The following is a 26,552-nucleotide window of genomic DNA, read 5'->3' on the forward strand; positions in this document are numbered from 1 at the left end:
GACGGTCAAGTTCTTCCACACCAAACTGGGAAAACCATTATCTTTATGGAGCTGGCTTTGTACATGGTGAAACTGTCACACTGAAACAGGAGAAACCCAAACAAAGACTGTTGACACAAAGATGGAAGTAGAGCTGCAACAATTGGTTGATTAATCAATTAGTTGATCAACAGAACATTAATCAATGACAAGTTTCATAACAGATTAATCGCTTAAGTTTTTGAGGAAAAATGTCAAACATTTAACAATTCCAGGTTCTTAGATGGGAGAATTTGCTGCTTTTCTTGTTCTTAACTTCATAGTAAATTGAAAATGTTTAATATGATGGGCATTTTTCACAGTTTAATCCATTAACCTAGGAAATAATCAGCAGATTCATCAATGATGAAAATAATTGTTAGTTGCAGCCCTAGATGGAGGAACACTGTTCAAGATTTCCCTTAATGGTGTCTACATACTTTTGGCCATATAATGCATGTTTGTCAATGTGACGGGAAAATATTGCTAGCTAACTGGTACATCTTATTTTAACATAACATACTAGTCCAACCAGTGCAGGGATACAGACTGTGACACAAACACATCTGAGTCAAACAGTCTTCATCATCATGTTGCATGTAATTCTGTTAATATTAGTACATCTAAGTGTGATTTCCTTTCTGCCTAACCTGATCGATGTGTGAACTACAAGTCAATTCCACTGTTGTACTTTGCGAGTGATTCCTCCCACTTAGTAAAGTCTCTGTTGTCATGACCAATCAATGAGACTTCCCATGAGCTTCAGTGGCTGTGAGTGAAGAGAAGAATTTACGCACATCCACATATGCTTTTTTTACACATCTGCACCACACACACATTCTTCACATGTCTAAAGAAACCATCAAAAGCACGTCATCCTATAAAGAAAAAAAAGATCACTTATACAGGGTACAAAGTCCCCCCAGTACTTCCTGTTTCAGTGGATTAGCTTCCAGAAGATTTATGCAGTAGCTGAGTTTCTGTGTCGGCTTGGTGAACTAATGACTGTTGTAAAAATGTTGCTATTATAATTACATCAGCGCGGTACTGCCAGCATGTGTGCGTGTCTGCCTTTATCATCAACAGCAACTTAAGATCAAATTAGTCAAGTTCTAATAAATTCAGAGCAGCTGAGGAGAAAATAACAGGATGTGTCATTCTTTTCACTGCCAGAGTGATTACATTATGGTTTTGCAACCACACTAAAACTCACGCTATACTTCAAGCTGCTATCAGTCAGTACGATCAAATATATACATAGAGATAAAAAAACTAAAATAAATGATATCTATTAAACAATGATGGAGATCATTTTAAAGAGTGGATGCTAGTCAACCGATACCAGGAAAACGCATTAACAGTGGCTTCCTCCATCTTCATTTCAGGTCCCATAAACTGTTCCACTGCAGACACATCAGCACATCCAGCTGGGACTGTGACAACAACAGATCAAGTTACTGTCTTCACAGTAACAAATGCCAAAGAGTCAACCGCAGCAGAGCTGAGATATCAACATGTTAGATAAGAGGGATGCCTCGGTAACATCTCCTCACCGCTCAGAACTATTTTGCACTGATTACATGTGCTGCTCTTATAGAACAACACAGACGTCATCGATCAGTTTGGAGACTCTAAATGATTTAGATGCTTTATTGATCTAAGCTGAAGGAATGTCTTTCTCTCTACGGGCCGGGGAGAGTCAGAGGTCAGAGTCAGCTACAGGACACAGGATCTGGAGCTGATAGTGAGTCAGTGTCTTGCTCAAGGACTCTTTGGGAGTGTGGGTGATTGTTGGCGTAAGGGTTTCAATATCAACCTTTGAACTAAAGCAAAGTCCATCATACTGAGACGTGACACCTGTGAAATCTAATATTTACCTTTATAAGGATGTAAATCACACATTTTGGTTTTGATGAGTCATGTCACGTATGGATTATTATGAAGGTAATGCTAAAGTATAGAAAGTATAGAAAGTCTACAGCAGCCTGGGTTAAAGGACGGGTTCACAATTGTTTGAGTCTGTCTTAAAACAACAGTCAGGAGCCCAAATAAACATTGAAATAGTTTTTTCTTGCTGTAATCATTCCTCCTGTTCATACTGACCATTAGAAGATCCCTTCATAATGACCTTACAATGGAAGTGATCACAGTCCTCCTACTGTGCAAGAATGTATTTAAAAGTTTATCTGAAGTTAATATGAATCAAATTAAGTAGATATTTTTCAACATTACAGTCTTTTTAGTGTTAAAGTCCCTCTTTTTGTTTCTATACTTCCATCACAGCTCAACAGGGAAACACTCTCTGAGGAAACACAAAGAGAGAAAATTTGATGCTAAAAAGACTGTAAATGTGTCAGGTATCCACTTGATATGACTAACTCAGACTGATGAAGCCTCATATAAGCTTCACATCAACTTTTAAATGCATTTCTGCACAAAATAACTGTGTGGACACACTGTGGCCCCCATCACTTACATTGAAAGCACATTTGAAGGGGATCTTTTCATAGCCAGTATGAACAGGAGGAATGATTACAGCGAGGAAAACTATGAACACCTGACTGTTTTAAGACAGACTTGGAAAAGTGTGAAGCTGTCCTTTAATGATGGTATTCTATCCCTATATCAGCGCGCCCCTCATATACTGTATTATTAAACATATGTACATGTATAAATAAGCATTAAGGTCTACAGCAGGGATTAAAAAGATCTCATTCAATTTGAAGCATGGAATTGTAAAGTCCACATTGTGTGAGTGCTGGGAACGAATACACAGCACTGACTCAGTCTTAAGCACTATTGTGAATGAACATCTGCTACAGTGGCACCCTACTGATAACCGTGCCTCGGCCTAAAAGCTTTAGACAGAGACACCATGGTGAAAGGCATCGAAAAGAAAACAAAATCTAATCTGTACATCTAAGAAACAAAATACTGGACTTGTATTCCTGACTGTTTCGATTTCCCACTGTTTCTCACACACACAGTGACAAAGTACCTCAGTCGTAACAGTGATTAAACGGTTGCAGCTGTATTTTAAGTGTCACTTCAACAAACCATGATCATTGAATAAACTGTTTAGTCTAAAGAGTCTTAGTTGGAACAATACACACATTGACCAACAACACTGTGAAGACACACAAACAGATTTTTTGTTTTCAATTTCTATGAAAATACAGCTGCATTGTCAGCCTTAACGTGTGAGTGGATCCCTAATTGATTCACCTTAATTAACCAGATTAATTTGGTTTCTGGTGGAGATTATTATCAGCACATCATGTGGATACATTCAAACAAACAGAATGGGAAAGTTGAGGTCAGATTTCTGACTTAGAGATGTGTATTGTTGCATTTGGTTTGTGGTGGTGGGAATCACAGGGTAACTCATAATACCACACTATCACAATACACTGGCCACAGTAATGAGGGTCGTCATGGTAAATGTAATTCTGTGACACAGACCATTCTCATGGTTCATATTTGGTCCTGTCAAACACAAGTGAGACTAATCACATTAATGACGGCTGCGATCCTTCTAGGAGTACCAGTTTGCAGGTGCTGGCATTGTGTATGCCGACACGCTAAAATGGAACAGAGCCGTCATCAATTAATCAATCATCAATATTAGTTACACCTGTGCTTTTCCTGCTGTGACAAATCAAGATGTCTAAGGTTATCTGTGTACCTAAAACGGAAAGCATGCTTGTAAGAATCATTGTTCATGTTTGCATAAGTTTATAGATAACTGAGATGAACCAGTGTGTAACATTGTGAGTCTGGCATTAACAGAAACCAGTTGCAGAATTAAAATATCTGTAGTAAAACAAAATTCACAATAGACTGGACAACTCTGACACAACAAGGGTCAACAACATCCCTCTACGACAAGATACACCAGTGACAGGTGTATTCTATAGAAGATAGTTAGCAGGCATGAGAGTTACATAGCAGTCTGGGTAACTGTATTTTGAGTGAAGTGACCCTTTAAAGGATTCAGCATTGCACTCCTATAACATTATCAGACTCATGATGGACACTTAAAACAATGATCGATGCAGCAGAACCAGATATATCGTCTTTTTTATTCACATATTCTTCTTCCTTGTCAAAACCTGTGCCTACATTACCCACAATGCAACTCCACCTGGAGCCACTAAACTCAAGCAGAGATGAGGAGCAGGCTACAGAGGGCTGGTAACCTCACTTCTTAAACTCCACACACCCACTTTTTTTCATTTTCAAAACTTGAAATCTTCAGGCCCAACCGACGCTGACTCAATCACTTGCCGCAATTTATCAGATTTCACAAAGCTCCCTCTGGAGCCACAAATTAAGTTTTACACTAGTACTCCCCACAATCTATAAACAGAGACTGATGTGTACAATCTGTGATGTTTCCCTTTAAAGTACGCCCTGATTTACTGTATTTGAATCTTGAATGCCCTAAAGATGGGGTGGGGTGGGGGTGTGGGGGTGTGGGGGGGGTTGATGGGCATGACCGGGCAGACCCACGAGGCCTGGTGGCAGTAGCCCTGAGGTCTATTGATGCGGTGCCGCATGAAGTGCAGAGACAGCGCGGAACACAAGGGCTCTTGGTACAGAGGAAAACAATGGCCAGTCAGCCCTTCAGTCACTACAGCTGAGCAGCTGACAATGACAGGAGGAGAAGAAGAGAGGTGGAGGAGAAAAGAAAGAAATGATGGAGGGAGGGGGGGGGGGGTTTAGGAGAGGTGTGAAGTGTCACACGGGTTATTCGGCTCCTCCAGGAGGGAGGGAGCTGGGCAGAAACACTGTGACACAGAAAGAAAGACACAAAGGACAGGGACAATAGAGAATAATGAAGCCACAGTAGGTAGACTTTGACAGCTGTGGTTACCGTGGAGGAGCGGGGGTGGACGGGGTTAACATGGCTGCTATTCTTAGAGATTAAGGGAAAGTGTCAGTACATGGTTGTGTCTCCAGCTTTTCTCTCTCTTTACCGTCCTGTGAGGAGGGCAGGTGTGTCAGTGACAGGGTCGAGGAGAACAGAGGCTTTGTTGGAAGGCGAAAGCTTTGATCAAATACCCAGAAATGAATACAATCACCTGCACAGACGAGCGCCCACACGCAACCTCAAGGCACTGTCACATCTCACAATATCAGCTCTGTTCACTGACAGAGTCTATCGTCATCAGCAGGCCGTTCAAGTTGAACTGCATTTGCCCCGCAGTTAAGTGAAGGTCAGATCCTCTCTGTACTCTCTCTCTGAATCGGTTGTGGACTCCTTTTGATGCTCGAACAGGTCGCTCTGAAAACAACCGTCAACCTCTTCTCTTATGTAACCTAAAGCCTTAACAAGAAGCAACTGAAGCTTTCCATTGCTTTACAGGGCAATCTACTCCAACTCTTTCAAAAGTATAGTATACACAGCTGGCATTAGTAGCAGAAAATAAACACAATTTGACTTATTCCATTTTTATCTTCAATTAAGCCTCTATCATGTGTGTGTTCCTTGTAGAAACTGAAACAGCAGTAGCATCTTTAATAAAAGTAGCAAAACCACGACATAAACACACACAATTTAAAAGCAGAGAAGTATTGGCAGCAAAATACAAATAATCATCCAAAGTAAAAGTAGTCATTGTGCAGACTATCAGAGTGTTTCAGAGCTCTTTTTAACTACTATCTATCAATGGATGAGAGCTGGTGCATGCTGAGGGTAAAAAACTAACTAGGATGATTGAGAAGATGGAGAAGAACATTAACATGAGGAGTTACTTTTGTTCAATAATGTGGTAATTGGTGGAAGAACCCCAGAAGGAAACCTCCTTTTTTAGATATAATTAGCTGTTTGCAGGCTTATATCTTAATAACACGGTGGATAGGGGTTGTCTGGCTCTATGATCAATGCTTTGGTGACCTTTTTCACACAGCCTGAAAGAGCTATTGCTGTGTAGTCTGGGTTAATGTTATGACTGCTAGTCACTGCTGCCTTTTTACTTGTTTCAATAAAGTAGCTTTATTTCTAAATACTGAAAATGTTATTAATATATAACAATGTAGATTATATTATTATAATATCATAGCTGGAAATGGCGAACATGTAGTGGAGTGAATAGTACAATATTTTTCTCTGAAATTTACTGGACACACTTAAGCTAAGAAGAAGAATCTCAAAATCATACTCCTGAACAGCATCTGAGTACATATACTTAGCTGATTTCAACTGACACCAACCAAATAATAATCACATGTAACGCACACAGTTAAAATCAAAGACGCAGTTTGTCGGTGCAGCTCTGCCGTCGTTACTAGAGACCATAAACAAGAACCAAGACCCACTGACACCTGCTCTACTTTTCCATCAGCCAAGTAGCCTAAGCCTCATCACAGCCACACACACACATTCACTAAGCTTGTTTCTGGACGGTGCAGAATGACAGCTACTCACAATGTAATGTGGGCTCCTCAGGTATGAAAACATGGTCCAAAAAAGAGAGACGAGTCCGGTCGGGGCTAAGGGGGGTCCCGAGCAGGTATGTGGAAGAAGCAGGTGGTGGCTACTGTAACGGCCTCACTGCATCCACGCTGTCGTCACACGGAACAGAAGAGGCCTCGGCGGCCGATTAAAGGATCTTAAGAGATCTATTTAGGGCCCCGGTGCTAGCCTTAAATAGGAGCACTCATTAGTTGAATGACCTGAGCCTCTGAGAGACAGAGAGAGAGAGGGAGGGAGAGAGGGAGGGAGGGAGGCAGGAAGAGTGACAGAAAATACAGAGCGAGATGAAGGAGGGTGAAGGCCTGCTTGAGAGAAAGAGGCAGAGTGGTTTGCTTGACGGGTGGCCGTGCTCAAAGTTCACCCGACAGTGAGAGGTCGGGTCGGAGTTCGTGATCCTGGGGTCAATAAAGTCTGCGGTTCACACGCTCCAGTCACACCAACAGACGCCGCAGTGAAATCTGCCCTGAAAACTCTTCTGAATGTGACCGAGAAACGAGCAAGAAACAACTCCAAGGACCTAGTCTCAGCGGTGTCTGAGCAACCCAAAAAAAACAGCTCAACAAAAAGCCATGTGACACGTGGAAAATAACATCCAAACATGCAGCAATCACTAAATTGCCAAAAAAAAATCCACAATGCTTTTTTCCCTCCTTTCCTGAGTGCTGGGAGAAGATTATCGAGATTAGATTTTGGAGTTGTGGTAAGTCTGCCACCGGCTGTGTGAGAAAACAAAGTGATCACAGCTGATCCCGACGCCCCCCTTCAACGCTTCCTCCCGGTCTGTCAATGGAAAGGTCAGCCAAAATAGATGAGGCTGATGACAGATTAGTGCCATTATCTACCTCGTTAGCTGAGCGGCAGATTGGTGGGAGGAGTTATCTGCCTTGTGAACGTCATGATTTGGTTGAGATAAGCCAGGTGAGAGAAAGTCGGAGTGAGAGTGGGTCTGTCTGTTGTGTATGATGTGGGTACGGTTCATGAGAGGTGTGAAACCAGTCGCCCCGGCACTGCTGCAACAAGTGCATGCACAGAGAGACTGTGGAAATGGTATTATTATCTTTTATTACTGATTCATATATCAATTTAAGTTCAGGGTGTCCACTTACATAACAACAGAGAGAAGATGGAACCAGCTAATGTTTTGCATGTTTGCTTAATGAATTATTTGAATCAATTATTCAACAATTAATTAATTAATCATCATAACTGTTGTAGGTTATGTTTTCGTTAAGTAAATGACTAGTTAAGTAAATGTGATTGCAGCCCTGGTATCTCACCTGTAAAGCTGCCGTGCTGTATGTAAAGTAACAGGTTCACTCTTCAGCCACTCTTAACTGCTTCTGAAGTGTTACATAACACGCTCCTGTTCAAAGATGACAGCAGCACTGCTTTTATTTACACAGCATTCAAAATACTGCCAGAACAAAAGGCTTTATTTCTGAATGGAAGAGGTCAGTGCTAGTTTATGATGATCAATAAATTGATCATTTTCACAGATATTAATAATCATGTTATTGTGAATATGGTCACACAGTAAGAAAAAGTACAAGAGGCAAAAACTGAGATGCATCGATGCTGAAATCCAGTCAAATCCTGAGATACTCAGACATACTGCCTATATGCATAATAACGTATTCATGATGGGCCAAATATTGACAGTACAAATATAAAACCAGGCTTGAGCTAGTATGCTGCTGCATCCGTGCGCCTATACTTCAAATCAATACTGAATCCCTGATTAAAGCTTCAGGCTGTAAACTTCTAAGCCCCAAAGATATAATTAATTTCTACTGTTTAACTGTGCTACGCCCACATGGGCGCATACTTGTAATCATCATGTTCCCTTGACAGAGCCGGCCTGGCTATCATTCAGTACCAGAACACCAAACCCTGCTCTGAGTTCTTATTGCTTCATGTTTGTGCTTTACTTTCTACTTTATTTCTTCATAGAAGGCCCATGACAGAGACAAAGACCTGTGTGTCTTTATGTGCTCAAACAGATGATGACTCATTACTGGTAAGAACAGAGTGGGAGAGTCTTGGAGCCACGGAGCATGCTGGTTGCGGCGCGTCAGGGTATTAACCCTGGTGAATCAGGTTAATTAAAAATCAAACCCACAGCGAGGAGTGCTTTTATCTCACGATGCCGTTTCAGCTTTAGGTACAGCGGCTAAATAAGGAAGAGGATGGCGAGCAGTGGTTTTGAGTCGGGATGTAGCTTACACTCTGTGTGTCACTGTGTGTGTGATTGAGTATGAATCATGCATAGGCATCAGTGTGTGTTTTGCTCTCATGTAGCTGATTTCTAATGCTACAAATTTAATGATTCTCCTCTCCAGAATGTGACCCAGATACACGCCACCCTGCCGCCCTGGAGGTTCAAGTGGCATAATTCCACACATCTATCCCTCTTCCCTCCTCTGCTGCCACACTCCAACACAGGCCTTTAACCCTTGGTGAAGTGCTATAGGGTGCCTTCGCAAGAGGTGTAAGAGTGTGTGTGCGTGTGTGTGTGTGTGTGAATTATTCAGGCTGCCGGTTGGTGTCACACTAGAGATGAGCTCTGTGGGGTGGCATGTACAACTTCAACAGGCGACAGCCACCCACACGGGAAATGGAAGCTTCCTCACCGAAAAAACCTTCAAACCAGCAGGATGTGGTAAACATACGTGCACTCACACATGCATAAGCAGACATAACCTGTCTACAAACACAGACACAAATGTGTTTTAGCTTGAGGTGACAGACGTTTTTCTTAGAACATGTCTTTCACCCCCAGCTGAATGTATCAACTCCATGTAGGTTCAAATATATTTAAGTAAACATCAGCAGAATGGTTGCTATGTGTTTTTTTTTTGTGGTTGCTAAGTAGAGCATCTTTGCATTAAAAAGGCAACACAGGATCTGTATAACTGACTGCAATACTCCAAGAGCAGAAGCTATAAATGTCTTTTTTTTTTTATCAGGTAGGATTATGACAGATAAGAGACACAGCAGAGGTGGCATTTACAGAGTAGTGACACATCAGTGCCAAAAGAGGAGGAACGGAGGAGAGAGGAAGCCTGAGCTAGGCAGGGAGGGTGAGGAAAACAGAGAGGAGAAAGGTAATGGAGGTAGAATTGAGGGTGTGGGTTGTTTTGGGGGCCAGCAGACAGTAACAGTGCGTCTGGGTTTTGGAGAGGCTGACAGCAGGGACCCCCCGCAGAGGGGACCGTCGCGTTCACAGCTCATCTACAATGAGGAAATGGAATTACCTCTGCAGAGAGAGAGAAAACCCAGAGCACAGCGGGTGGTTTGGACCAGTCATTCTCTTCCTCCCCCTCAGGCATGGCACAGGAAGAGTTGGAGGAAAATAATAACAACAAAAATGCATATACGAAATGGATTTCTATTCTTGGTAGTATATAGTATTTACTTATAAATGCTGCTTGAAGACTAGCAGAGCAAATCATGTAGTCGGGATGTGGTGCTGTTGCTACAGGGTATGAAATAATTAGACTAAAATACTGTAAGGTCAGACAGTGTGGTCAGGGCTGATTGTCTAGGATCAATGTGTCTGCCTACATTTCTGGTGCACAAAGTGATACCCCCTTAACCTTGTGTATACAGGAACTGTTATTCTGTATCAAAGACATACCTGCGATTAGCAAAATAAGCTGTCTCAGCGAGAGGAAAGTTACATAATCACAATGTAAAAACTCCACCTGAGATATCAAAACTAAGTCATATGATCCCGTACAGATGGTCCTGATGCTTTACAGTTCAGGAGCAAATTTATAACAATGATGTTTTGGTCTGAGGACGAGAAAATATGTACAAAAATATGTGATGATTACACTCTTACAATAACACAGTGCTGGAGCTGAAACAATTAGTTGATTAAGAGATCAACAGCAAATTAATCAACTACAATTCTGATAATCAACCCTTTGTGTCTTTTATTAACCAAAAAAGCCACACATTTGCTGATTCCAGCTTCTAAAATGTGAGAATTAGCTGCCTTTGTCTGTTTTATATCATCATTAATTAAATATCTGGACTGATAGTCAACAAAACAAGTAAAACTGAAGATGTCTTGAGTTCTGGGGAATTGTGGTGGGCAATTTTCAGAATATATAGTAAATCAGTTAATTGAAAAAGTAACCTACAAATTAAATGATAATGAAAATAAACATTTGTTGCAATCCTGAACACAACCATAGCTGCCTTTAAGCCATTCTACACAAGAGCTATTTTTGTGCTGAAACTGTTCATGCCTGGCAGTCAAGGCTGTTCATTTGTGTTCATTTGTCAGAGTCTGTGACCTTGCTGGTGATGAAACAGTCAATTCACTGATTGGTAGTAAACTGACAGAAAATGAATTGATACCAATGACTATTCAGTCATGTATTAAGTCTAAAAAATATCACACATGTTGGTTATAGCCTCTAAAATCTGAAGATACAAGGATTGTCTGCCTGTTTTCTCTCTTTCGTATCATCATAATACTTATTATTAGGCTAGTGGTCAGATGAAGTAAACAGCTGTATGACACTGCTTTGTGAGACATTTGCTTGTGATGGGCTAGATTAATGAATAATGATGACCACAGCCCCGTGGTAAAATGCCAAGAAACATGTGAAAGTGGGCTACAGGGCTACACAATTAAAGGGTATATTTAAATCTCTAACCATCAACCCATTGACCCACACACCATGACTCAGGGTGTTTGACTGTCTGTGTGTGTGTGTGTGTGTGTGTGTGTGTGTGTTGGGGGTGGAGATGCAGTGACAGAAAGATGCATTGTGTCCCGTCCGGTGTGGGTCATGGGTCACTCGGCCCACTACCCAGAGACTGCCGAGCCAGCCGGCCCTCCCCTCTCCCTGCCTCCCTCCCTCTCTGTATCCATCCAGAGAAAAGTTCCAGTAGCAGACCGGCCACTGTAAAACCATTGTTGTGTACAGTCCCTACCAGAGAGAGGGCTGCCTTGTCATCTATACTGCCCAGTCACATGCTTAGGGTCTTTAGAAAAATGAACTGCATCATCAGCTGGCCACTGGCCTGCATGTCACACTGAAAACATGACCACATACTGAACTCTGGACTCCCTGCCACCAACTGATTTACACGCCAACATATTCTTGTCAATCTGACAGCCGCCTGCTGCTGTGTTATACTACCTGCTTCAAAGCATTCATTAATCTCAGAGCTTGTTGGTTTGAAAAATACAATTCAAAAGATTGTATGCTTTCATTTTTCTAGAAAAACACACATAAGATTCAGGTAAATAATCAATCACGCTGCTCCAAAGTACTATCGCACAGCCAATTCCTCATCTCTATCACACACAGCTACACTTTCCCAGGCTCTAATATCTCTAAGCGGATAGCCTTGTTCCCTTTCGTCCTCTGGGTGACCCATAAAAGGGTCTTGGTTGGGTAATTGATCGTCACAGAGCCGCCTCTGTAGAAAGCAATTCAATTTCCACCGGGCATGTCTTGCCACATAAGTGAGAATGGTGCTATTGTTTTGTCGAGCCAGCGATGGCACGTAAAGGCAACTCTGTCCGCCAAAGCAGCAGGTCCATTGACAGAATCCGTACCGGGGGCAGGGCAGGAACTGGGCCACTCGGTAACCTTGAGCCATGAGGTGGTCCTCTCCAGCTGAGTGATGCTGACAGGGATTTGGAGCATTGATGCTACTAAGTTGGATGGGAGTAGCAAATTGGGTCAGCGGGTTTGTTTAGAGTAACAAAAGGACATTGGATTGGGGCCCAAATGGGCACAGGGATGGTTCAGAGGAGCTGGAATGAGAACTAGTCCCATTTCCTGTTCGGGACAGGGATACAGAAGTGCAGCCAGGTTTTGAGCTCAGGATTTTAAAACGTTAGTTTGGCAGAGACCAAAAGAGGAATATGCTGGGTAATAAAGAGTTGGGAGAAATTACTTCAGGGGACAAGGGTTTTGGAAGTAAAAGTCTTATTCATTTTCTGCACTGGCAATGTTAGGTGACTGACAGTTGGAGTACTTCAAAGGAGTGGATGCACATGAAACAGTTGCATCATCAGCACAAAAGATGAACAACTGTTATGATGAACAAGTGTTAGAAAATATCTGCTTCTTTGATAAAAAAAAAAGTCAAAAGGTCCAAGCTTCTGCACTTAAAACAGAGAAAGAAGGTGCACTTTAGTGAGAAACATCCGATCACAAAGCTTAAAATTCTGTTGCATTCACTGCTAACGATACCCAAAAGCTACAGAATATGCTTATTAGAAAACTGATGACAACATCACAGCTTAACATTTTTATTTTTGGATTCTGGGTCATTTTTTTGATTTCGACAATTATGGTGCAGTTTTTTTTTTTTTGTTCCCAACTGCAACAATGAAGCGGTTTGAACCCACAACAGCTTTGATTCATGCCTCTGCCTCTCCACAGCATGTAAACAAACAAAACACTAGCTGACTGGAAGAATATTGTGTTTCGACACACAACCTTCATCAGGGTGTTTCTTTTACATAGCAATCACACACAAGACCCCTGTGTATTAAAGTATTCAGAGCCATCCAGCATGCAAAACTGGCAGACAAAAGTGTCAGAAAAGAAGTTGAAATAATAAAAACATCTGATATAACATAAGCCTACGTATTGTTTAGTTACATTATCTGAGAGACTCCTGTGTTTCTATGTTGAGGAACATTGAGGGTAAGAAAACTTGGGAAATGTAAATTTACAGTGGGTAACATCATCTCCAGAACCAGCAGCTCCTCCCATGTCACAACTCTATCAAATCATGACTGAAATGAATTGCAAATACCGGGTTTTACCTGTATTTATTCATCAATGAACATGTGTCCCTTAGATATGATACATTATTCAAATCTATTCTAGGAGCGATCTTCCCTGAGTGTTACTATTTTAATGAAAATAATGGTTCCCCATTTTGATCCCTCTTAACCATTCCATAATTGACGGATCTCTGTGTGAAGAGGCTTTCCTCTCTTCGACCCCTAACATCATCTCAAACAAAGCATGCTAAACACATCCAAAGCACCACGACCGAACAGGCACTGGAGTGGTTGCTGTCTGATTTGAATATGTCACCATGGTTGCAAACACCCACTCATTTCAGATCAATAGGGACTCAAGGGCCTGGGGATTGTCTGGCAGACCAACAACTAGGGATGGGGTTCCATTCCATTTAATCAAATTCAAATCAAGCATAGAATCCACTTATTGAATTTGAATCATTTCAAATCTCTTATTGAATTTTACTAGGTTTACCTTTCAAAATTTGCAAGCAACTAAAGGCTAAAGTAACTACAACTTTTGTTGGCTGAGAACGCAGAAACACAGCAGTTTGTAGCGGATGATATATGAAATGTTACCTACTGTACTACCCCAGCAACTTACTCCAAATGTTGATGGTCCTGATGCAGACCTAATGACCCTTAAAGATCCACCATAGACACATTTTTGTCTTTTTTTGGGGGGGGGGGGCTATACATCATCTGAAAGCTGGGAACCTGAAGATCAATTTGAGATGTAGCTCAGCACTGTGTTTTTCTAGTCATAAATCTGTACTAAACATTGTGTTTTGGTAAGGCGCCTTTTCAAGTTTTGAAAATGTAGAGATGCAGAGTATAGTGTTAGAACATTATGAAGGAAGTATATGATGGCCATTCTCATGCTCAATTATGTGTCATAAATTGTTACAACAATTTTTGGGTTGATGCCATTTGTAACACAGATTTGGTGCAAAATTTAACCATTTTTGACTGCTCAAGAATTGAAAAAAATGGTCAAAAATCCCTCCAAAGTACTACATTAAGACACTAAGACCTTGAGGAACACTATAGAAAAATTCATGCTGTGATTTGGTATTAAAAACTTTTGACATTTTGAGATTTCTGTAAGAATTGTATTTTTCGTTAAATGGATGACGAGCACTTCTGTTCTGGAAATTGCTCAGAAACCCCCTTATTGTCTATATACCTAGGAAAGCCATATATCCTCTGAATGCCCTGGGCCTCTAGTTTGTGGTTGTAAAAATTCATGAAGCTGTGATTATCCTAGAGGTCACAATAGGTCATTTTATACAGTGAGGTCGAGTTTCAAAAAATGGTCTCACTACAATGAAATGGCTACTGTGGGGACTAACATAATCACACATGAATACCATTGGGCTCATTGAATCCACAAGAGTCTGAGCTTTCCAGTCATACCCAATGCAATTATGCAATTCCAAGACTGTTCAGGGACCCCAGTATGCAGAAATATTCAAATACACCATTTTTAGAATAGGCGAAAATAACACATTTATATTTCAAAAAATACTGTATGGTTTTTGCCAAAAACTGCATGGGATTAGCTTAAAGTGGGCATGTCTCCTTTGAAAATGGCCATGCCAGTTTTTCCCCCTGCCAAAATTTAGCCAAACATTGGAGCATTATTTGGCCCCCTTCCCGACAAACTAGCGTGACATGGTTGGTACCAATAGATGCCTTGGGTCTAGTTTCATATGATACCAGTATCTTCACTCTAGCGCTACAGCCTCTGAAAGACATTAATGTCGGCTGAAGGCACAGATGCCCCCACAGATCTTTGAGGGTTAAATAGAACAGATCAAAATGCTGATATGATAAGAATCAAAGTTTAACTGGGAGATTCTTAAACTGCCATGAGATGATCAGCTGATCAGTTAATTCTTAAGGGAAGAGTAGCCACTCAGTTGGTCCCCGTTGAAATACAAAAACACATAAATGCACATTGCAAGTTTAACAAATCCGGATATTTTGCCGACCGGGTGGAACCAGCCATCAGAACCCATTCCTACTAACAACAGACCTCTCTACTGACCACTGGGAGGGGATCAGGCCCAGACCACAAAGCAACCACAAAATCCCCAACTCTTAAGAAAGACAGATTACTTGCTTTTCAATTACCACCAGGGGTTTTTGTCAAGACACACAAGTACAAAGAATAAATTTGTGAATTAAGCAACAACAAAGACATGGAACTAAGCAGCAAATGCCCTTTCGATCCCCCCGACAGTCTTAGGGAATCAACAGGATGGCACACTTGGTTTTGGAAAGGATGGTTTTGTTTCCACCCCCCCCCCCAAACAGGGTCAAGACCAACAGAACAGAGCGCATAAGCACATTGTTCAAATAGATGAGAAATGTTGGAACATGCTGGTGTGGGATGAACAGGAGTTTGGGGGGGAAACGGAGGGGTTTAACCCAGGAATGTACTGTACACAACCCCTTAATCCAGATATGTAAGAAGATTGCATTCTAGTATGTGTATGTGTGTGTGGAGAGGGTGGGGGCAGTCTGTCCAGGCTCAGGCTGACCTGTAAGCCCCTCTGTCCCACAGTTGCTGGTGCATGAAGCTTACCCAGTGAAGCCTATAACACTTTTTAGATGATTATGGCACTCTGGCCTGGTCTGTCTCTGTGGTTTAATCCATACAAAACAATGTTTTAGAAGCAGACAGTTCACCATAACAAGACAAAAAAGAAACACACACTTTTGTGTACTGTACATATTACGCAGAGGTTTATTCACTGATGCAGCCAGACAACAGACTCTCATACAGAAAGTACCAAAGAGGGAAGTTAAAGCCACTGTGCTCAGACAGGTGACCTTTATCATACATAGGGTTGCATCTAACAATTAAAATGATCCTAATGAAGCATATTTTCATCACTTAATTGTTTAAAAAATAACCTTAATTTGAACTGTGGTCAAACTAAAAATTAACATAAAATAATCAATGTAATGTTTCCCACCTCAGCTTCACATACTGCATGAATCTAAATGGTTACCATGGGACTGATGTCAGTGGCCTCTGAGGATAGTCAAACAAGACCTAGTGCTGACGGCATCGACGCACTTATAACAAGGAAGTGAAGTGAAAAAGATGTAAACAAGCATCAATGCCTGTCTGAGCAGATGGTTAGCAGGACTGGGGTCAAATGAGCTCAGCTATCTGATGTCCCTTCATTGTGGAAACATTAGTGGAATAAATTTAGTCTATGTAATGTCTGTCAGCAGGAAACAATTACCGTCTGGTTCCCCATGGAGACAAAATAGAGAGAAATTGCAGCAAAAGTGAAACTAGCTTAGCCAATTATTTTATAATCATGGTATTAATTGTGTAATATTATGTGTAATCTCCTTAAACGTCCCAATATATTTTTTTAAATTTCATCCAGAGTGATGTTTGTCTTTCAGTAAGTAGGTTATATAAAACTGGCACATCCAAGACAAAGTGTGTTCATCTCAGTCCTGTCACATGTTTCAAAAAATTAAAAATAAAAAAAAATTAAAAATTTCAGATTTTCTTTCTAATACGCCTCTGAAATTAGCTGTGATGACATATTTTAATTTGTGTCACCATTAAACTCATGTTTGTAACATTTCCGTTGTTTATGACTTGGTCCAGTATCTTTTCATGGTTTGATGAACTGGTGTAATGCGGCACAGTAAATGGAAAAGGGAACTAAATGTCAACAAAAAGAAGAGCACAAGGCCAGCACTGGCACTAACACTCCCAAACACTGTTTGTTTTACTTCTACTCAGCCTAGATAATGCTGACCTGACCAAGGTCCATCACAAACGGGAGGAAATAAAGATATCATGCTTAAAAAGGCAAATGTGGAGAGAATTATGAAACCAAGCAGGCTCCTGAAGCACTATTCCCTATTTACAGCTTCATCTTTTACTATTGTAAGAGTTACCAAACTAAACAGTAGACAACATTTCACAACATCTGTTCCTTCAAGTTCCTCCGTTCTCCTTTGCATTAGACACTCTCCATTCTATACATTTATGACTGAAACTTTATAATCCCTCCTTGACAGAATAATCAACAAGCTGTCAATCAACTATACAAAGAGCAGATCAAACCAGCCAATGGTGTTGCAATGCCACCAGAGCATGAAAAGAACACTGACACATCCGTTATTGCTGGCATATCCATTTCATTAATGGACAGTGGGAGTGCCTCTCTGCCAATCAAACACAAGGGCACTGAATAGCTACTGGCCTTGGGAGTCTTCTGTGTGTGCCAGAAAGACTGAACACTGATCAGCCTTAGTATCTCTGTTTTGTTGGTGAGCTATTTCTGGTCAGCTTGGAGGAAATGTACAGAGACATGTACTGTAACTCCAAAAGCCAGGGCTTGACTGAAAGACCCCCTGGTGAGCTGAAAGCCCATCTGAGTGCAATTATAGGACGTGTGTTAGCGCTGTGTTAAAATTGGATTTGCTGTTTGAAATGACTGTTTGGGTACAGAGCTGTAAAGCTGGCAGAAGGCTCCAGACTGATCCACAGTGGTATAGTGTGCACTCTCTCTGTAACCCCTTTGTTTTTCACTGTAGCATCTCTGTTTAGTGACAGCTGCTGGTGGAAAGTTCTGAGGACAAAAAACACAGATTCTGGCGCGTCAATTCAGCAGCACTAGCTTACAAATGACCTACAAAACCAAAACTGACAATAAAACATATTGACACATCCAACATTAAAACAAATGTCTGTCATTCCACTGAAAGAATATGAATAAACTAAGCAGCAGAATGCAGATCATCAGACCTAACACTAGTAACTCCTCTACACAACCCTTAAAACACTCAAAACAGACCAACAGCTGTTACTCCAATAGATGGTGACACAATCTCCTTTCACAGTAAGCAACCTCTTTGGTAAGACGGCCGCTAGCGGAACAATTTCAGCACTGATCGATTGGCAGCTCGTCCTTTGTCTCTTTGGCAGCCACGCCAAGTAATTAACGATAGCAATGGCACATGACAGAGACAATACGTGCCCCTCGATACTAAAAGACGCCTACGCTCCAATACTTCCACCAGTCCTCCCACACGCTGGCAACCAGCAGCAGCTGTACCTCTCCTGAGGAAAAGCAGTGAGATCAAAGGAGATCACAAATATTTTCTTTTATCTGCGGTAATGTGCTGTATTGTTACACTATACGTGATCACAAGTTGTCATCCAAAAAGACAAGCGCAACAAGTGAAAGAGGAGCCACAACACATTAATGAATACGAGAGTGTGACGAGAATGTGCGAGATTGGAAAAGACACACTTTCATAACACAACAGATCAGATTTTGCCGCATGCTGGACTCAGTTACAGTTTTGATTTCTTCCATTTCATAGAGAACAGGCTGTACAGGGTCCTTTCTGACTTTACACGCAACATCCATAAACACATTACTTGTGTTTAATTCTGTATTTTGGAAAAATAAGATGTGAGACAAAAAAAACAATAGTTCTTGGATAGACAACATTAGAGGAACCTTCATCTTTAAAAAAAAAAAAAACAGGATTTGCTGCAACTTTCAAATTTCTTTAAGTTCCTATACAGGCAAAACACCAGTGTGGGCGAAAAGAAAGAGAGGAGGCAAAGCAAAGCACTGTGGGGAGCAACAGCGTTCCACTTTAGCGGTCTGCTGACTCCAATCCCCCAAGGTGGGCTCAGAGGTAATAGGAGAAATCGGAAACAGGGAACACCACATAATGCGGCTGTGGCCAAAAACGCTTTTATAGCCGGAACGCGATATCTAAATGACTTCACCGTCATTGTGCTAATAACCACATACATCTACCACAGACAGCTTTGTAAAGTCATACTAAGGGAAGTAGTTTTCCAGACCTTGATGGCTGTCCTCAGAGGGTTGAATGTAAGCATAGCTTGACCTGTCCGCTCATCCAAAGCAGGAGGCCGCTGGCGGGGAAATGACTAGCAGCTGTTTAAAAGGCTCTGGACACAGCGAGCATCAGTTATGTAACTGAGCACTGTGAGCCCCGTGCCCTGAGCATCCTCACTTGTATGCAAACATGGACCTCTGTGGATAACACAACAGGGGGGGGTGCGGTCAAGATACTTGCTAAATAAATCCCACACAAGAACACCCACATTCGCCCGACACCATATCAAACACATAACAGTACACACAACTGTTGGTGCTGTCAGTCTGAATGTTTCAAATCAAAAGGTTTAAAGTATACTGGAACCACAAATGCACCAGACAGCAACGTGTCCTTCAGCAAGCCACTGTCTATCTGGCTTTCTAAGATGTAATGCGCTAATGTACAAACATCAGTAAGGCCTTTCGGATCGGGATATGAAAGATATCGAGTTGTTGCTGGTTGAGAGCTGAGGAGGGATCCGGGAGGAGGAAGCTGTAAGGGGGAAAATAAATCACTGTGCTATCAAAAAGCGGAGCAGCCAGGGGGTTCTTACCTTCTCTGGGTACATGCTGTCCCAATCCACCATGAGCCAGGCCCAGAGAGAGAGGCACAGTGAAAGACAGGGGAGGGACTGAATAAACCACAGCGAGCAATGAAGTGAGAAGAAAGAGGGGGAGAGTGGGAGTGAGCAAATTAAATAGGTGATGTATCCCCGTCATCCGCTCTGTGAATAAATGCCACGCTGCATCAGAGCCTGACAGGCAGAGTCACGTTATGGACGCTGGAGCGGAGAGAGCTACAACAAGCAGGGGGTTAGACGGAGAGTGAAGGCTTAAAGCACAAAGTATCTCCTCTGTCACTTCATACATCTTTACATGGATGCTCCTGCGATTGGGTCTACTGTAGCTGAGAGGGTAAACAATCTCATACTTCACATTGATTATTGTATCTTGGTGGAGCTCCAAAGATGCCAATAAGTCATGTGACAACAACCCTGCTGCCTGTATTCTTAACCATATTGGGGAAGATTGGTGAATGTTAGAGTTATTAACCAGACACACCAGAAAGTTACACAACCAAATGTATTTTTGCATAATAGTTGGTGGTGGGAGCTTGGTAACACGGTGACTACCTGTAGGTCGTGCAGTGGGTAACGTATCTTAGGTCGTGACTGGCTGCATTCATGGCAAAATGGATAAAAGTGGGAAAGCTCTTCTGACATTGCTTCTCATTCTGCATAGACTTATATAAAATTGAAATGTGTCACACGGCTAACACGATAGCTTCCTCTTGGGAGGGGCGAATTGACAACTGTGACACTAAATAAATGTGTCTACTCTCAGAGACTTTGCCATACATTGGATTTATATGATTTTTTTTCCCATCAAGTTGAACTCAACTGAAAAAAACATACAAACTTACTTACTAAGATGACAGAGCGTTTGCCATCAGGGTCCCCAGACTTTAGAACAACCTTCCAGAGGAGACTAGGAGGGCAAAGTCGATCTCAAAGTCTCTTCTTAAAACACACTTTTATAGTCTAGTCTTCCTATGATCCTTCTATCTTACCTTTCCCAAACCATATGTGTTATTGTTTATTTTTTATTATGTTTTATTACTGTGTTCATGTTTTCTTGCTTTATTTTATTTACTGTTTTATTGACGGTGCTGTTGTTCTTATTGCTTTTACGATTAACACTTTCATGCTTCCTTTTGTTTGTTGTAAAGCACCTTGTAAACCTTGTTGTGGAAAGGTGCTATACATATAAAGTTTATTATTATATATTACTATTACTTAATTGCTGCAATTCTATTGAAATTTATTGATTTTGGTTCAAAATTGTGCTGTTATAAATGTTGGTGAGACCCTTAAGGCTTGGGTATGCATGAAACAAACTGGGTTGTCTGACCATGTTTAAGGCAAAAAACCTCTGCACACCTGGCCAATCACTGTGTGAGGTGGGTTTGATTTATTTTTTTTTTAATGTAGGATGCAGCCCTCAATTCCATAGTAGGAAAGGTAGAGGAGGATTTTTTGGATGATGATCCAACAAGCACTTCATCTGAAGGGCAGGATTTGGTGGGTTAATCAGCAGTAACAAAGTGCAATGTGACCTGCTCTATGCAGCATTAAGAAGCTGCATCACAGCTTGAACACTTTCATTAGGACTTGTTTTCACAGAGAGTTGAGGTGTCAAATGCTGATCCATTTACTAAGAGTTTTTCACTGTGTGCCAAGAATGAAATACTGAGGTAAACACTGAACAATCCAAAATAACTGGTATTAGAAATCTACATTTTAAAGCTTAACAGTTACCATAATAATGGAATGAAAGTAAACTATCCTTATTTTGTCCAACCTTTAGCTCACACCTCGTGGAAAGAATTAAAATGGAGAAATCCTGCACCTTACGAACCAGACATGATTCTCCTTGACCCCGAGCCTGATTTGTCAACATCAGCTCTTGTGGTCGTCTTGAAGGCTGAGCCCCTGGGGGCTTGTGGCTTTAATCCTCCTGTTGTGTCAGAGACACGGATCAGGATGGATGTGGGGAAGGGAAAAGAAATGGTGGTCACAGGTTAGAGTGCAGACCAGGAGCTCTGGGTTTTCCCTCATTGTTGTCCTGCCCTTCACTGAGACCACATCTGACATTATTCAGTACAAAGGTTGAAGGGAGAGATAGGTGAGCAGAGGGGAATACGAGGCTGATGGTAGAAGAGGAAGCGGAGGAGACATAGCGAGAGAGAAAAGTAGAAGAGAAACTAAAAAGGTCCAGACGGAGGAAAGAGAGAAGTAGAAAGAATGCAGGCAGACGGGAGTGTACAGAGAAACAGAGACACAGACTCTCACACAGCAGATGAACTATTAGCTCAAGTTTAATATTAGATTACTGAAAGGTCCAATGCTTCTCTTTTGAGGGGAAAGCAGACCTTCATTGACTTAGATTGCCTGTTGCCTCACTGTATGTGTGTGTGTGTGTGTAGGCACGGAGGCAGGAATGTTAAATATGTGCTGGAAAACAAGCAGGGGCCTCCTTTTCAGCCAGTCCGGGAGTAAGACTCTCGGCACAGCTCCAGATTACAGGGCACAACAGACAGGAGATGGTCACACTTAACAGCGGTGCTTGCCCTCATGCTTCGTGGTATTTATGTGGTTATTATGTAATAAGAGCGCTGAACCTACTTCAAAAGATTTCAGGTTGTTTAGAAATTGGCTGTAAAGAGTACTATGCAGCTCGGTCGAATTTTAGACTCCGCAGGCAAAGGATCCATTTAGAAAAACATGTAATTAGCAGGTTATTGTGGCGTTGGGATGTTTAGGAACAGCTCGTTTCTGTACAGTAGACTGAAGAGCTTCCCAGGACCCCTCAAGTGCGAGACAAAGGCTTTCTCGCCAGCCACCACGCTGTCCTTTACACGAACAATACACACATTCTGCTTCACGTGGGAGAAAACTCACGTCACTGGGCGATAATGATCCAATTCACTGACCAAAATAGAAGATACTACGGCAGTAAATTGCTCAAACCTTTCTAGGTGTGCATACATTTTCAAAGTGTTGCAACCACCCTTGCATAGCGGTCTATTCATATACACCAACACACACCCTCAGACTTTGCTCCATTGCACAAGTCAGCAACGTCACGCTCTTGTGTCATTCACAGAAGGAGAAAAAAAAAAAAACAACAGTGCGTGATGAACAATCCATCTACATTCAAGCACATCTCAACAGACGCTCAGACATTCATGACATTCACTTTTAATGCTCTCCTCCATCTTTAATGGTGACCTTGTAATGTTGCTCTTTCAAGTCATTCATCTTACCGAGGCAGCTATCCGGAGGTTTTACGGCTCACGGGCTACAACTAATCTCCACATTCACCCAAACATGAAAACATATCTGTCTGGCCTCTTGTCCCCGGATCTCTGCCGTCCCACAGGGGGCTAACAGAGGCTCCGTCAGAGCCCAGGGCCCTCGCACTTTGTCCCTGTCTCGCTACACCCACAACCCCCTTCCTCCCTCCCTCTTCCTCCCTCTCCCCCCCCCCCCCCCAGGCGCTGCCAGCTAGCAAGAAGACCACACAGCAGGCAAAAGACAGACAGACTCTGGCCTCCGCTCAGCTGTTTCCTTTTGTTTTTAAACCCTTTGAGAATCCAGCTGGTTACATTACAAGCCAGTTATCTCATTGTGGCTAAAAGCATCCTTAAAGCGGCCTTTCGAGGAGATTTCTGTTGAAGAAGACGTGCGGTACTGGAAGAAGTCTTATTTTAGTGGGAGTGACTAATCCAGCTTGTAATCTCAGGGAATTACTGGTTTTATTATTGACATGGAGCGCTGCATCTTACAAACTACTTAAAGGCTAAATGTGTCAGAATAGGGAAAAAGAAGAGAGGGCCCAGCAGTGGTTGACACCTTGTTTGGAGTTTGATTGTGTGAGACGGTATCCAGGGGGGCGGGGGTGCAGGGGGGGGGGGGCCCTCTCAAGGTCGGACATCGTTCTAATCAGACAGTGAGTGAGCGTGAGGCGGCCCCGCTGGCTCCACTGTGCAAAGCCACAGACGCAAACACATCCAGGGCCACCGCATCTTCCCCTCAGTGACACATCTTAGAGAAAGAAAACAACAATCTGGCCTCTCACACAATCCCACAGAGCGGCCTCCACATCCCCCCCCCCTGTTAAGTCACTTTGCTTTGGAAAGTTAGGAAGCCTTTTCCCATCAAAAAGGACAAGTCTCTGCTTTTGCAGTTTTTTTAAGGAGATGTGAGTAAAAGTGTTCCAACTCAAAATAGCAACGTTTGTGGTGACAGACACTCTGTGTGGTCATTTCTTTTGGTGAATTTTAAAAAACAGTAGCGTCTTAGAAACAGCAAAGCCGTAGAGAAACCCGATGTGTTTACGTGAGAAAACAGGCTTTAAATCATATGGTTTGCCACATTCTTTTAAGAAAATAAACACTCTATCCTATTGCCAGGTTCTTGAGAAGTGAGGAAAAGAGGTTTATTTTGCCAATCCCTTAAGAGCATAGGAGCTGTGCTTTTAGAGAAGAGGGGAGGGGGAGGACTTGGGACTCAGGAGGATGGCTGTGACCACAGACCAAGCGAGCCCTCATAGTGCTGAGGAGGCGGGGAGTGGACCGCCAGCCTCTGCTGTTGCCAGAGCCCCAAAGATAAGCAAATTACATATGGAAAGCATGGAGAGACACGGAGGCGTTAATCGTCACCCGGAGATCAAATCTAATCAATTAGAGGTGGCCAGCTGGCACTCGAACGGAGGCATGTCAGCGACAAATCCTTCAAACAGATCCATCCGTCTAGTCATCCATCCATCCATTCATGCGGCAGCTCCTTCTCTCCTTTACAGAGTGAATATGGAAGGCAGAGGGACCTATGTTTGTGGTGGGCAGACTGAAATTGGATTGTTTTGGTGGATGAATAAAAGTTAATAGACGACTAAAGCAACATGACACCACTTCTTTATTTAATTAGTTCAGTTAGTGTTAGCAGTTCCTGCTTTTTCTTATCTATAGATTTACTTATAAAAAACACTACAGCTATTATTCATGGCATCTGTCAAATTACACTACAGTCCAGCGTCCCTGCAGAGCATCCAACCCGATGTTTACACACTGCACAACACTTCTCCTGGACTCCTAACAGCACTTTTGGGCAGATTCTAAGCAGTGTCTTCATCAGTGTCATTATTAAAGTCGGTGCTTTATCACTTAAATGAATAAAGTCACAGCGACCCGCAGACTCAGTTTTGAAGTTTGGGAGAGGAGGCACCGGTATCAGTAACCAGTATCAGCAGATACCCTGAGTTGAGGTATCAGAATTGTAATTGGGGGAGAAAAGGTTAGATTGCACCAGTTAGATTTGAGAGCACTGGAGTGGTGATCAGAAACGTGGGTGAAGAGACAGCACATGCATCATGTTGCTTTTCCATCATGTTGCTTTTCCATCTGAGTTCTCCCTGTTTCCATTACACTTATGTGTTAGGGTTGGTTAATTTTGAGACCAGACTAGCTTTTATAGCCTGCCATGATGTTAACCTGTGTTGTGCTGTATAACTGTTACTGATATGAACTTTCCTGTTATATTTGCTGTTTGTGTTATGTTTTTGACAGCTTTATTTTTTAACAGTAAAATGTCTCACACAGTACATATCCTGGTCACAACTCTTAAATAACCAAATTGCAGAGATAAAACAAATATCAGCCAATACGTTGTTCTAACTTTTTAACTATCAAATATCAGCCACAGCCTCAAAAAGCCAGTAACAGTCAGGCTCTAGTAAACACTCATAACTCTCCAAAAACCCAATTCATACACAACAGCATTGATACAAAATGATCCTCTCTCTGTCTCTCTCTCTCTCTTGCAAATGTGGTTTGTCTGCAGCGGAGCAATGACAGGAAGCAGTGGAAAGAGCAGAGTTGAAAGAATTGGGTTTTTCTGAAGGGTCATTCACTTGCCTGGCAACAGGCCAAACAGGACAAACACAAGACCACAAAGGCACAAAGATTGAGGGAGTGGGTTCCACCTGCCCGGGCCACCATAGACAGCTCTGAGCTTCACGGGGAGTTTTTTGGCTGAATCTGTCTGCTGTCTGTTTCTTATCCGCCCTGCCAGCACTACTGTAGCCTGACAAAACAAAAAAAACACTGGCCATGCAAATGTAAATGGCTGAGAGTGAAATGTGTTTATTTTGGCCCGTGTGATTTGACAAGCGTAAAATTAATTCAAAAAAGGTTGGTGTAGGCAGGCAGCGACACAGAAAACAACCATTTCCTCACCTAAGGGGCTTTTGAGGTATGTCAATTCTGACCCACCGACCGTTTAGCCGTCTCGCGAGTAGGGGTCTGAAGTTGTAAACTGTGTAAGTGTTCTTCCATTCTCACTTTCCTTTACTTCACATGGCACATCACACATGGCATTCACACTCACACGGGCTCTCTCGCACAGTGGTCCCCACGGCGGGGCGACTGGGGGCTACAGACTGATCCTCAGCAGATATGACCTACTTTCTATTCAAGCTCGTCTCTCTTTGTTCGTTCCATGGTGGAGGAGGCTGCTGCAGCCTGTGGAACAAAGGACACAAGCAGCATTTGGAGCCTTCAAACAAGCTGACCTAGCCTGGATACAGCCACCCCAAAAAAATGGCTCATGGAGGCAGTGCCGCTTAGACCCCCACTGTCTGGATTTTTTCCTCCTTTTTCTACTTTGATCTACCTCCGCTGCTTAGACGAGGGAGGATAAGCCCCAGTTCCTGCGGCCTTCCTCTCATTCTTCCATTCTCCTGACTCAGGGTGATGAGATAGATAGCGTGGAGATGGGAGGAGGACAGAGTTATCAATCTAGAGACC

General features: G+C 42.3%; 1 protein-coding gene across 8 annotated transcripts in view; it reads right to left on the bottom strand.

Moving 5' to 3' along the window:
- arhgap12b (Rho GTPase activating protein 12b) overlaps positions 1 to 26,552 on the bottom strand; it is a 63,235-nt gene that overhangs the window by 30,999 nt on the left and 5,684 nt on the right. The window lies entirely within an intron of this gene.

The sequence above is a fragment of the Thunnus thynnus genome, chromosome 21 (assembly GCF_963924715.1).
Source record: "Thunnus thynnus chromosome 21, fThuThy2.1, whole genome shotgun sequence".
NCBI classification, from domain to species: domain Eukaryota; kingdom Metazoa; phylum Chordata; class Actinopteri; order Scombriformes; family Scombridae; genus Thunnus; species Thunnus thynnus.